Source organism: Watersipora subatra, chromosome 1, assembly GCF_963576615.1.
Source record: "Watersipora subatra chromosome 1, tzWatSuba1.1, whole genome shotgun sequence".
In the NCBI taxonomy this organism is placed as follows: domain Eukaryota; kingdom Metazoa; phylum Bryozoa; class Gymnolaemata; order Cheilostomatida; family Watersiporidae; genus Watersipora; species Watersipora subatra.
This window is the reverse complement of record NC_088708.1, coordinates 59,563,239-59,573,558: the sequence shown is the minus strand read 5'-3', so window position 1 is coordinate 59,573,558 and position 10,320 is coordinate 59,563,239.

The window sequence follows — 10,320 nt, the reverse complement described above, 5'->3', positions numbered from 1 at the left end:
GGTCTGATAGTTTCACAAAAATGTGTAGTATTTGATATACGTGTCACTCAAATTGTACCTGGTTTTAGTACAATTTATCAAATAATTTTATGTGTATTCAACCTTCATCAATACATTTATGTAGCACAGAATAGTAATCGCGACTATTCCAATTACTGACAATTATTGTTCACTAGTAGAGGTTGCTAGCTTGGCATCGCTTATTTTTGCTTCATCAATTCAAATATTAGTATAATTTTATTACGTTAAAAATTTTCACACTGTTATGAACTTCTCTGACTCATTTTTGTAGAAGATACTGGACTAATAAGTATTTTCAATGTTGTTAAAGGTTAACTTAAATTTATTAATACGTTGTGCTTTTCATTTTTAGTAAGCTTAAATACTTCATATTTTCCATCTTAAATGAATCAAGGTTTTTTCATGCTGGTTGCACAAATATTAACATAGCATCATGTTATATTGCATCACATCATGTTATATTGCATCACGTTGCGAACTAGTGTCAAAAGTGGGAACCTATGAGTAGTAGAACTCACATTATATTTGAAGAGTAGCCTAGGGACAATATTTGTCTGTCAGCCTTGACCTTCTATTTACATGTACATGTATTTCAGTCATTGGAAAACTCATCCGTGACATGCAAAGTACGTTTTAATTTAAAAGAATAGATAAACATTTTCAGTGTATATCTTAAATATATATATTTCATGTGTTAGGTTATGAAATGGGTGACAAAGACTGGCCTGGTGTGATTATGTGAAAACGTTCCATGTTAGCATTGTAGAATGACAAACGCATGCAAACACACACACACGCTAACATAAGCATGTAATGAAAAGTAAAATTAAATATTAGGTTAAACTAGTTCGTTACTTATTGCGTTAAGTACGCCCACCTCCACAAGTACATTAGTTTAAACCATAACTGCCACGAACAACTTTTATCCTAGTTACTAGGTAAATCAGACACGCTAATTCCGATTTTGTACTCAAAATAAAGATTAGTCCACTAACCTTCAAAGTCATTTAGGCTTTTTTAAAGCGTTTCAATATCCCTTTCAAAAACAACACAATCGGCATTACAAGCTCCGCCCTTAAATATGTGACGAAACCTAGCTTTTTCAGGATCGGAAGTTAGGAATGTTTAGTCCGATGTAGAATAATAGAGATGGGTGTCTTAAAACCCATTATTATCTAAATCCAGCCTGTAAAATAATTTCAGTTTTTTATGAAAGGTATATAAACTATTTAAAATTGCTCGTAGCTTGTTACATGATGTTTAATTGGCTGGACGCCGAGAAAAATGAGCTCAAAAAGCGCGGTTTTATCACAAGCTACCGTTGTTATCGCGCTTTTTTAAATATGCAATGTTAAATAGCTCATCTACCTTTCAGAAAAGACTGATATTATTTTTAATGCTGAATTTAGATATTAATGGATGTTAAAACACCCATCTCTATTATTCTAAATCGGTCTAAACATCCCTACGTAACTTCTGTTCCTAAAAAGCTAGGTTAAGTCACGTATTTATTGGCGGAGCCTTATGCCGATCGTGTTGTTTTCGAGACCGATATTAAAACGCTGTAAAAAAGCCTTCATTACTCTGAAAGTTAGTGGACTAATCTTTATTTTGAGTACAAAATTGGAATCAGTGTGTCTGATTTACCTAGTAAATACGATAAAAGTTGTTCGTGACAGTTATGGTTTAAGAGCATGCTTCATATACAGGTAAGAGTTTTTATTATGAGAATCGCCAGATTTTGGAACTTCTTATTAAGAGTTTACTGAAAATATACTGTAACATGTAATTTTACAATAAAGTCCTCTATTGTTATAATCTCCACATTTTATTCGATCGTAAACTGCACAATATAAGGAGTATTAACATGAAATTGAAATACAGGTTTTGTTAGTCATTGAGGTCATGATGGAAGCGCATGCGGAAGTATCATTTAGTTTTATTGTTGTTCTCTATATATAAAGATGAAATATAAATTCCAAAATGTTCTCAAATTAAAGCAAAACAACATTTCTTACAGTCTAAATATAATTCGCAAGCAGTTTAATTTCCAAGCACCAGGTTTACTGTCATTAATGCCTGCAAAACAGCTGGTTATCATACCTTGTCGTGATAGTTACAGGCTCACTTGTAAAAATTATTATTATCCCCCTCACTACTTCATCCAGACAAACTTTTAGTAAAACAAAAAATTTGACATTGCTCGCAATTTTTTACTATAAAAATTCCTGCTGGAACATCAAAGTTGCAAAAAAATTCACATCGTGTATACAACACTTCAATTCAACTAGGGTTATCAAATCATCAGCGCTAATTTAAAATTATCCCGGTCTCCAACGTCAACAATGGAAAAAAGACTTGTATACTACATGTATATATGTTAGTGTTGGGCCGGTATCTAATTTAGTGACGGATCGGATATCCTTGCTCATTTTTATCAGTTTTTCCGGTATCGGTATCCTCGGTATTTACCATCTTCGGTATCCTTTGCCAACTAAGAAAGTTCGGTATTGTCGGTACTATTGTTCGGTATGTGGTTATCAGTGTGTCTTTAAATGGTTTAAACTTTAAATCATAACTGTCTCGAACAATTTTTATCGTTGTGCAAAAAGTAGCCTGTGCATAAAACATTCTTTAGTCAGCAGTATATTGTTACGGCAAAGAGACTCCTTGTTTTAGAAAGCCAAAAAAGAAAAGCAAGATGGAAATATAATTTTCATGATAGATGTTTTTATTGTTTATTCTATTAAAAAATATAGTTATTGATACAAATGTTGTGTATAATAAAGAACAGATAGATAATGGCAATGGGCTCTCTTTGTTAAATATACTGAAACAGTTTAAAAAAATCTTACTATCACATATTGTAATCAGGTAATGTAATCACATAATTATACGCAGTCCAATTAGAGTCCAGTCCCGTTAGAGTCTTTATACGTCCTCCCATCTGTGTAGAACTGCCAAACCTTCGAGGCGGGTGGCATTATCAATGTAACGTAATATAATAGTAGATACAGTAAGCGTGGAAATTTTCGTTGAATTTGTTCGCCAATGCGTGCTGAGATTGGCATGTTCGACATGAAGCGTTTTAAAAATCTCTCCGGATATCCGTATAACCGTATACCGATAGGCTTTTACGGATAAATACCGATCATATCAAACCGGCCGCGGATACCTTGCTGACACCGAAAATGATTGGTTTCCTCGGATACCGAGAATCTCTCGGTATCGGTAAGAGCGGATAACCCAATACCGGCCCAACACTAATATATATGCAAAGTGGAATATATAAATAATTGTAGAAGAGATCGTTGTAAATTGCTCTATGTCAGTAACTACATGCTTGTCTTACACTAATGATTAGGCTAATGTGCTTTTGAAATATTCTTTTCACTTATTATTTTCTTCTAAATAATGATCGTCGATAGATAGTAGATAGTCAAATAGTAAATAATGATGAAGCAAACATTAAAAAAGCACTTATTTCGTTTTTAACAATATGACTGTAAATATATCATTTCTAAATTATGTTTTCATTTTTACATGAAATTGAACAGCACTTTCTGAATACACTATCAAGATGTCATATTTTTAATATATATTGTATTACATATATTCATTGTTTATTTGATTTTAAATTACCATTTACTATCTAAATAATACTTATTAATTATAAATATGAAATAGTATTATTAATACTAGTTATTTTATTAATTAATATAAATAGCACGACACCGCATTAAAATAAGCTCAGATTATAACTGCTTTTAGTAAATATTTATTGTTCATATTCTTATAAAATATTTATTGATGTTTCAAATGTTAGTTATCAACAATTTGATCAGTCATAAGAAGAGTTACTAACTCTTCCTTAGTGGAATTGATATAAAAAAATTAAATGAAAAAAATTAAATATTCATTAAATATAGATAGCTTTATTTACGTCAGCATCTGTATATTGATGAAATTTTATATTAATTAACCCTTTGGCTGGGGAAACGGCAAAAATGTCGTTTATCGGCAAACGACATTTATGTCGCTTTCGATAGACGTTTATAAAGCTGTCGCCTAGTAACGTTAAACAAAGGATATGAACGCTACTAAGTTTTAAATATCATCAACAATATATTTGTCGATGAATTACCATATGAAACGATTATCTGAGAGGCATTGCTTTGTGCTAAAAGCTAAAGAAGTCGCGCCTCCTTGGAAGAGAATAAAAGTTGAAAAAACCAGTCAACATCGGCTCGACGTTCAAAACGATAAAATAAAAATTTATTTGATTCTGCGATCGTTAGTGATTTTTTGTCTGATCAGAATAAAATAATTCAAATGATAGAAGTGATGTAAACTTTTCGGACTTTTAATATACTTGGAATATACAGAGAAAAACGATCGTTATGGTAGCTCACACGGCTACGTTATAGCGTTGAACTCTACCGAATGGAATGCTTCCAAGCATTTCATACAGGGACAGTTGTACATGGTTGTAGATTTTTTGTAGTAGTAGATATGTAAATGAATGTTTGTGTATAAAAGATTTTGTTCATAGAAATACATTTCAGTTTGAGCTGTGCATGTTCATTAAATACTGATTGTATTGAATTTTCAAAAATAAATTACACGACTTTCGGGTGTTTTTGCGGGGCTTTAACCCAGCCAAAGGGTTAAGTATCTTTTAATTTGATAATGGATACGGTGTTAATTTCTATTCATCAATTAAACAATGTTTTACTGAGATTGTTTAATTGATCTTGTCACTTGGTTTAGGAATAAAGTGCTATAATAGCTATGCAGACTACCTGGCATAACACGCTGGTGCAACTAACATATGCCATTTTAAATCAACATTTAAAACAATGTCACCCAAATTGAAAGAAGGCACAAGTTACTAAAAGCTTTCCAAAGAACAAAAATAATAAGTCAAAAACAACAATAATTGGTGTCGTAATTGTTATTACAATATGACTGAGGAAAAAAGGCAAGCTAAGAGAGTTGAAATATTCAAAACACCACAACAGTGTACTATATATTTTTGCAAGTCGGTAAACATAGGGTGTCACACCATGCTGTACTATCGAGTTGACTAGTGTCTTATGACTATCATTTTGCCTTATGTAGGCCAGTTTAAAAACGTTTTCAAGCTTTAGCTAAATAAGATATTGTATTATGATATACTAAAATTTGAGATTGTTTAAAAAACCTTGAAAATTCGCCAAAATTTATGCAATATTCACACAATAAAGTCTTACCCATGTGAAAACCATAGCATTTTTGATAGTATGTTTTTATAAGAAGGCCCACTGCAGTATATATAATACTAAAACAAATGCATTATATAATAGAGATAAAAAATAATTAACCTACTGTAGTCGTGGTGATGCAGAAGATTGATGTTTCATAGGTAGAGACGGTTATAGAAATAAATACACAGCATGGCTTATTCACTTTCACCCTTTACACTTCCACATATTACAGACCTCTTTTGTATCCTTGGCATTTTTAAAACTCCAAACACAATATGGTAACAGTTAGTTTAAGTATAAAATGAAAATTTTGTATAGCTTGTTGCTAAATTTGTGTTCAGACATTGCTTGTTTGTACATAAAACTTAGATGTCTATAAATGTCTGTATGTAAGTAATTAACATCGATAGGTCTTTTCTCTACGCAAAGTATATAACAAACAAGAAAACGTTTGAACACTTACTATTACAGTCTATTTGGTATGTTCAATCTAAAATGGTGCTAAAACATACTAAATTTAGAAAGTTGGATTATTGGTTCAAACCTATTGTACTTTACTCAATTTTTCTGTCATTTAACAGCGTTTGTTTAGCATCTAGCGTTTGTTTAGTATAAAAGTATTTTGCTATTTAAAATATAAACTCGCAAATTCTTGCCACTAAGGGGATTGTTCTTCGGAAAATCAAGCATTAGTCACAAAAATGATCTCCCACTGTATTAATTGAAACAATGCTGAGGTTTGCCTCCAATCACCGGAAGGTTTTGAAATTTATAAATCATTAGTGCTGTGTATTCTTAAGTGCTTTGAACTCAGCATATACTGACATAGCGGGAGTTTTCAGTCAAAAACACAGGTCAGTTACTTCGCCCTCACTTGTTTTAATAAACCAGCAGTGTTTCCAGCGTCTGCAGTACAAATTGATTAGTTTTTCATCTGGACTTGTTTTAAAATATGGATACCATAATTTTTGCCATGCCACTCTAAATCATTTTGACCCTTCATTTATTGAATAGTACAGTAATCCTTGCTTCACATGAGTTAGGTTCTAAGTCCACCCGTTAAATGGTGATTTAACTTTTTAAGTGTGAGCCATAAGTTCATCATTTCAAAACACTAATATATTTCTACACTATACATGTAAGTACATGTCTCTGTACATGCTGCACACTTGTACAGTGCAATGTATATACAGTACCAAAATGTTTTATCTGTTTTGACTAGCTGTGTAATCCAACTGGGTTTGTAATAAATAACCAGTTCTTTTATAGCTTTGCATAATACTAAAACAACTGAGCAGCGAATCATGATCTGGGTCTGTAATCAATTTGTCAAGGTCAAAGGTTAATATTCTTGAACCAATCAGTATTAGAATAGCAAAACGGTGGAAAGCACTTCTTCTGTAGAAGAAGTAGGAGGGATGGTCAAATTCCATTCAATTTTTAAAATGCAGTCTTGAGCTATTCTCTAAAGGTGTTTTATTGCTGCTACCAACCATCTTGTTGCTAGGAAATTTTCATGTCCATTTATTAATTTAAAAGCAGGAAAATGTCTTTTAATCAAAAGTTATAATTATTAAATGTAGAAACTGGATGCTCGCGATCTTTCTAACCCCACAAAACTGTGATCGTTGAACCCATGAAGTAGGAGAGCTTACTGCAGTTATCAACATTAGATTGTAAAAATTATGCTGTTTATTATTGGGATTTGTTCACTTTTCAAGTTTCTCCTGGTATTGACACATCATAGTCCTAGAAATGGGTCTATTCTGCCAAAGTTCTTAATGACCGTTATAAAGCCATATCCAATCGCATGGATGATACTGTCCATCATGTATAGAGAACTTTTCCATTCTATCGACTGCAATTCAACCTGTGTTTTTGGCAACAACTTGTTCCAGAATGCTGCTCAGAAAACACATTGCTCGAATTTCAATACCATTTGTCCTATTCTAAATAATGTAAATGATTTATGCATGTACAGTCACCCTCATTTATCGCGGTAGTTCGCTCCAAAAATAACCCGTGATAAGTGAAATCAGTGAAGTAGTCAACTTCATATTTTTATTATTTCACAATGTATTACTGTACTATAGAATGAAACCAAAATCAAAACCCGTGTCAAGACCCAAAATTTGTTTAAAAAAACAATTTTAATATAGTAATATTAAAATGATTCAAAGATTCAAGTTATTTGAAAAAATTCAAAACTATTCAAAGATTCATTTATTCCGTAATGGCGTCCTACAGCCGCATAGCTTTTACCTTCCTTATGCATGTCTACAAGTGTAACTTTTTTGCGATAGTTAGCATTTATCTCGGCCTCTTTGGTGCGTCTGGAGGCCCCTTGTCGGTGCAGAACGCTTCTTCGACATTGTAGGTTTTGTGGCGGAACAAATTTGCAAACGTAAATTCGGAAGAATGTACAGAAATGAAAGTTGTTGACAAGTGAAAAAACAATGCAGTACAGCACATGGCTGCACCCATCCTTGTCGGCAACATGCCCAGATGATTCTTGTAACACGTTTTTACAACACCGTTGAGCAGTTGTAACACACATGCACAAACAAACTGTAACTCATTTTTTGTACACTCATCATCCACGTATTCTTCAAACATTCTTAAGTGTTAAAGGTTGACTTGCAATAAAATTCACATTACAGTTATTTGGTATCAAAAGATTCACCATGTCTTACTCTGTTGTGTTGTAGGTGCCAAATATGTGGAAATGTGATTGCAAGCTCTTAAAAGCTCAAAAATGCTCAAAAAGCTTTATTTCGATGACGTAGCCATGAAATTTGGTTATTGTCTTGTCACGTGATGTTCTCACGTGAATTGAAAGGCCAATAAAAAGCTCAATATAAAATGTTTCGTAGCACTAGTTTATGACAAGCACTTCGGGTTTTACCGAAGACCCCGTATCAAATAGAGATGCTCGCTACTTTACAGTTTTGTTTCGGTTTGGTCTAATCGGCAAGTCGTAATCTGATCATGTGACCCAATACTTCGCCAATAATTTCTGCAGCACTTTTCGATTATCACAAGTGACCAACAGGCTCGTCATGATTATCAGACAATGATATGTACTCCTTCAAGCTAAGGCTAAAAAATTAAACGAATTTTTACGGAAAGTTATAGGATATTACTTCTAAGTGACAGCATTACGATGATGATAAAATAGACGCATAAGAACAATAGACATGGTTTTATTGAATGCGTGAAGTATATTTGTGAAAATATTTCGACGAATAAGGTTGCATAAAAGTGTAAACAGAAACCATCTCTCACAACTACATCACATTTGAGCCGTTTCGGAAAGAGAATCCAAACTATGGCGGTCTCGTGTGGCTGCGATTTTCTGTTCGTTTTGAGCTTTTAATAGCTTGTAATCACATTTCCACATATTTTGCACCTACAACACAACAGTGTAAGACATGGTGAATCTTTTCATATCAACTAACTGTAATGTGAGTTTTGTTGCAAGTCAACCTTTAAGCTAAATACGTAATTTTGACATCAAGTCAGCCCGGATCCATTTCGTCATTATTAGAGTTGATTTTGCCACTGTCATCGGCCTGTTCATTAATAACTTGAACTACCCTAGAGACTGATGCATTAATCTAGGCATCCACGATCCATCGGCAGATAGAGGAATAGCTCTTCCGGCGTCCCACGTAAAATCTGAAAACGTACGGGAATGTTATACTTAGGTATGTCGAAAGAGACCAGTTTTTCGATTTAAAGGTAGTGGGAATATTATACTTGGGTAAGCATTGTACTTGGGTGATTATGGTAGTTATATATAACGCAGTGCCATTACTTGAACCACTAGTTGTTAGGTTTTTGTGTTATAGAACAAATTAAACAAAATATAGTGTATTCTTATGGGAATTTTTCCTCCAACGTATGATAAGTTCTATGTACAAAGCAACTCTCAGAACAAATTAACTGCATATATAAAAGCTCAACTGTTTTTTTGTTTTTCACCTGGTTTCCTAATGTTTTAACCTTGTTTTATTCTTATTAGTACCTTGACAGTCTAGTGTGCTGTGAGAAATCGTCAGTTGTGCCTATAAAGCGTAGTGATAACTATCTGTACAATTATTCTGAAATCCTAACTGACGGGTGATAGATGCAGGTTTTATAGTGTTGGTTTACTATGCATGTCATGAGTTCGAATCCTGTATCGTAATCTTTTATCTCTAAGATCTTATAATTGTTGATGAGTGGGTAAAACAAATCATCTGTAAGAATGATACGACAGCAATGATGGTCAATTTAAACAATAATAAGTTACATGAACATTGATTTCAAAGCTTGAATCAGTGTCTCAAGGTTATTGATGGATAAAAAGAATATCAATGTTCAACATTTAAATGTGGTTTTGTAAAGATTGCCATTTAAACAAGAGTAATTATCAAGATGTTGACAATCATTTCCACTCTCTTTTGATGGCACGAAACACGAGTGAAATTAAGGATGTGATCACGCTTATTCACACTAAAAAACATAACCTTGTCTAATTTTCGTGTAGAGCACTCATAACATGCCATGTATAAGTAAGGTTTTTAAGTTCCCAAGCCATAAGAAATAGAAAGTCAATCATCGAGAGCCTCATGATATGTCGTGTGCCCATGATTTTTGGTTAATTAAGCTTAGTGTTTGGAGAAAACTGAAAACCGTCAGAGAACAAGATACTTTTTCTTTTGCTGAAAGTCAGCTGGCTTTCTTCAATAAGCGAAACATCATCAATACTCCCATCTTTGATTAAATAGAAAACCAGATTGTGTTTCTAAATTGCTACATACACGTATCATAAGAGTTTCACTTTAAGCATCATCCTCCATAAGTTTGTTCTACATAAAATTGACCAAAATCATGATCAAATGAGTTAGGTTAGACGGTTCACCAGTCTTTAAGAATGGCCCCTTAAATATTATTGCATATTCAATTGATCATCATTTTGTACAAGCTGTTATGATTTAGTTATGCCTTTATGCCGTTTTACAATTTGGTCGCCACATTCTAAATAACAATGAAACTGTTTTGGCTGCCT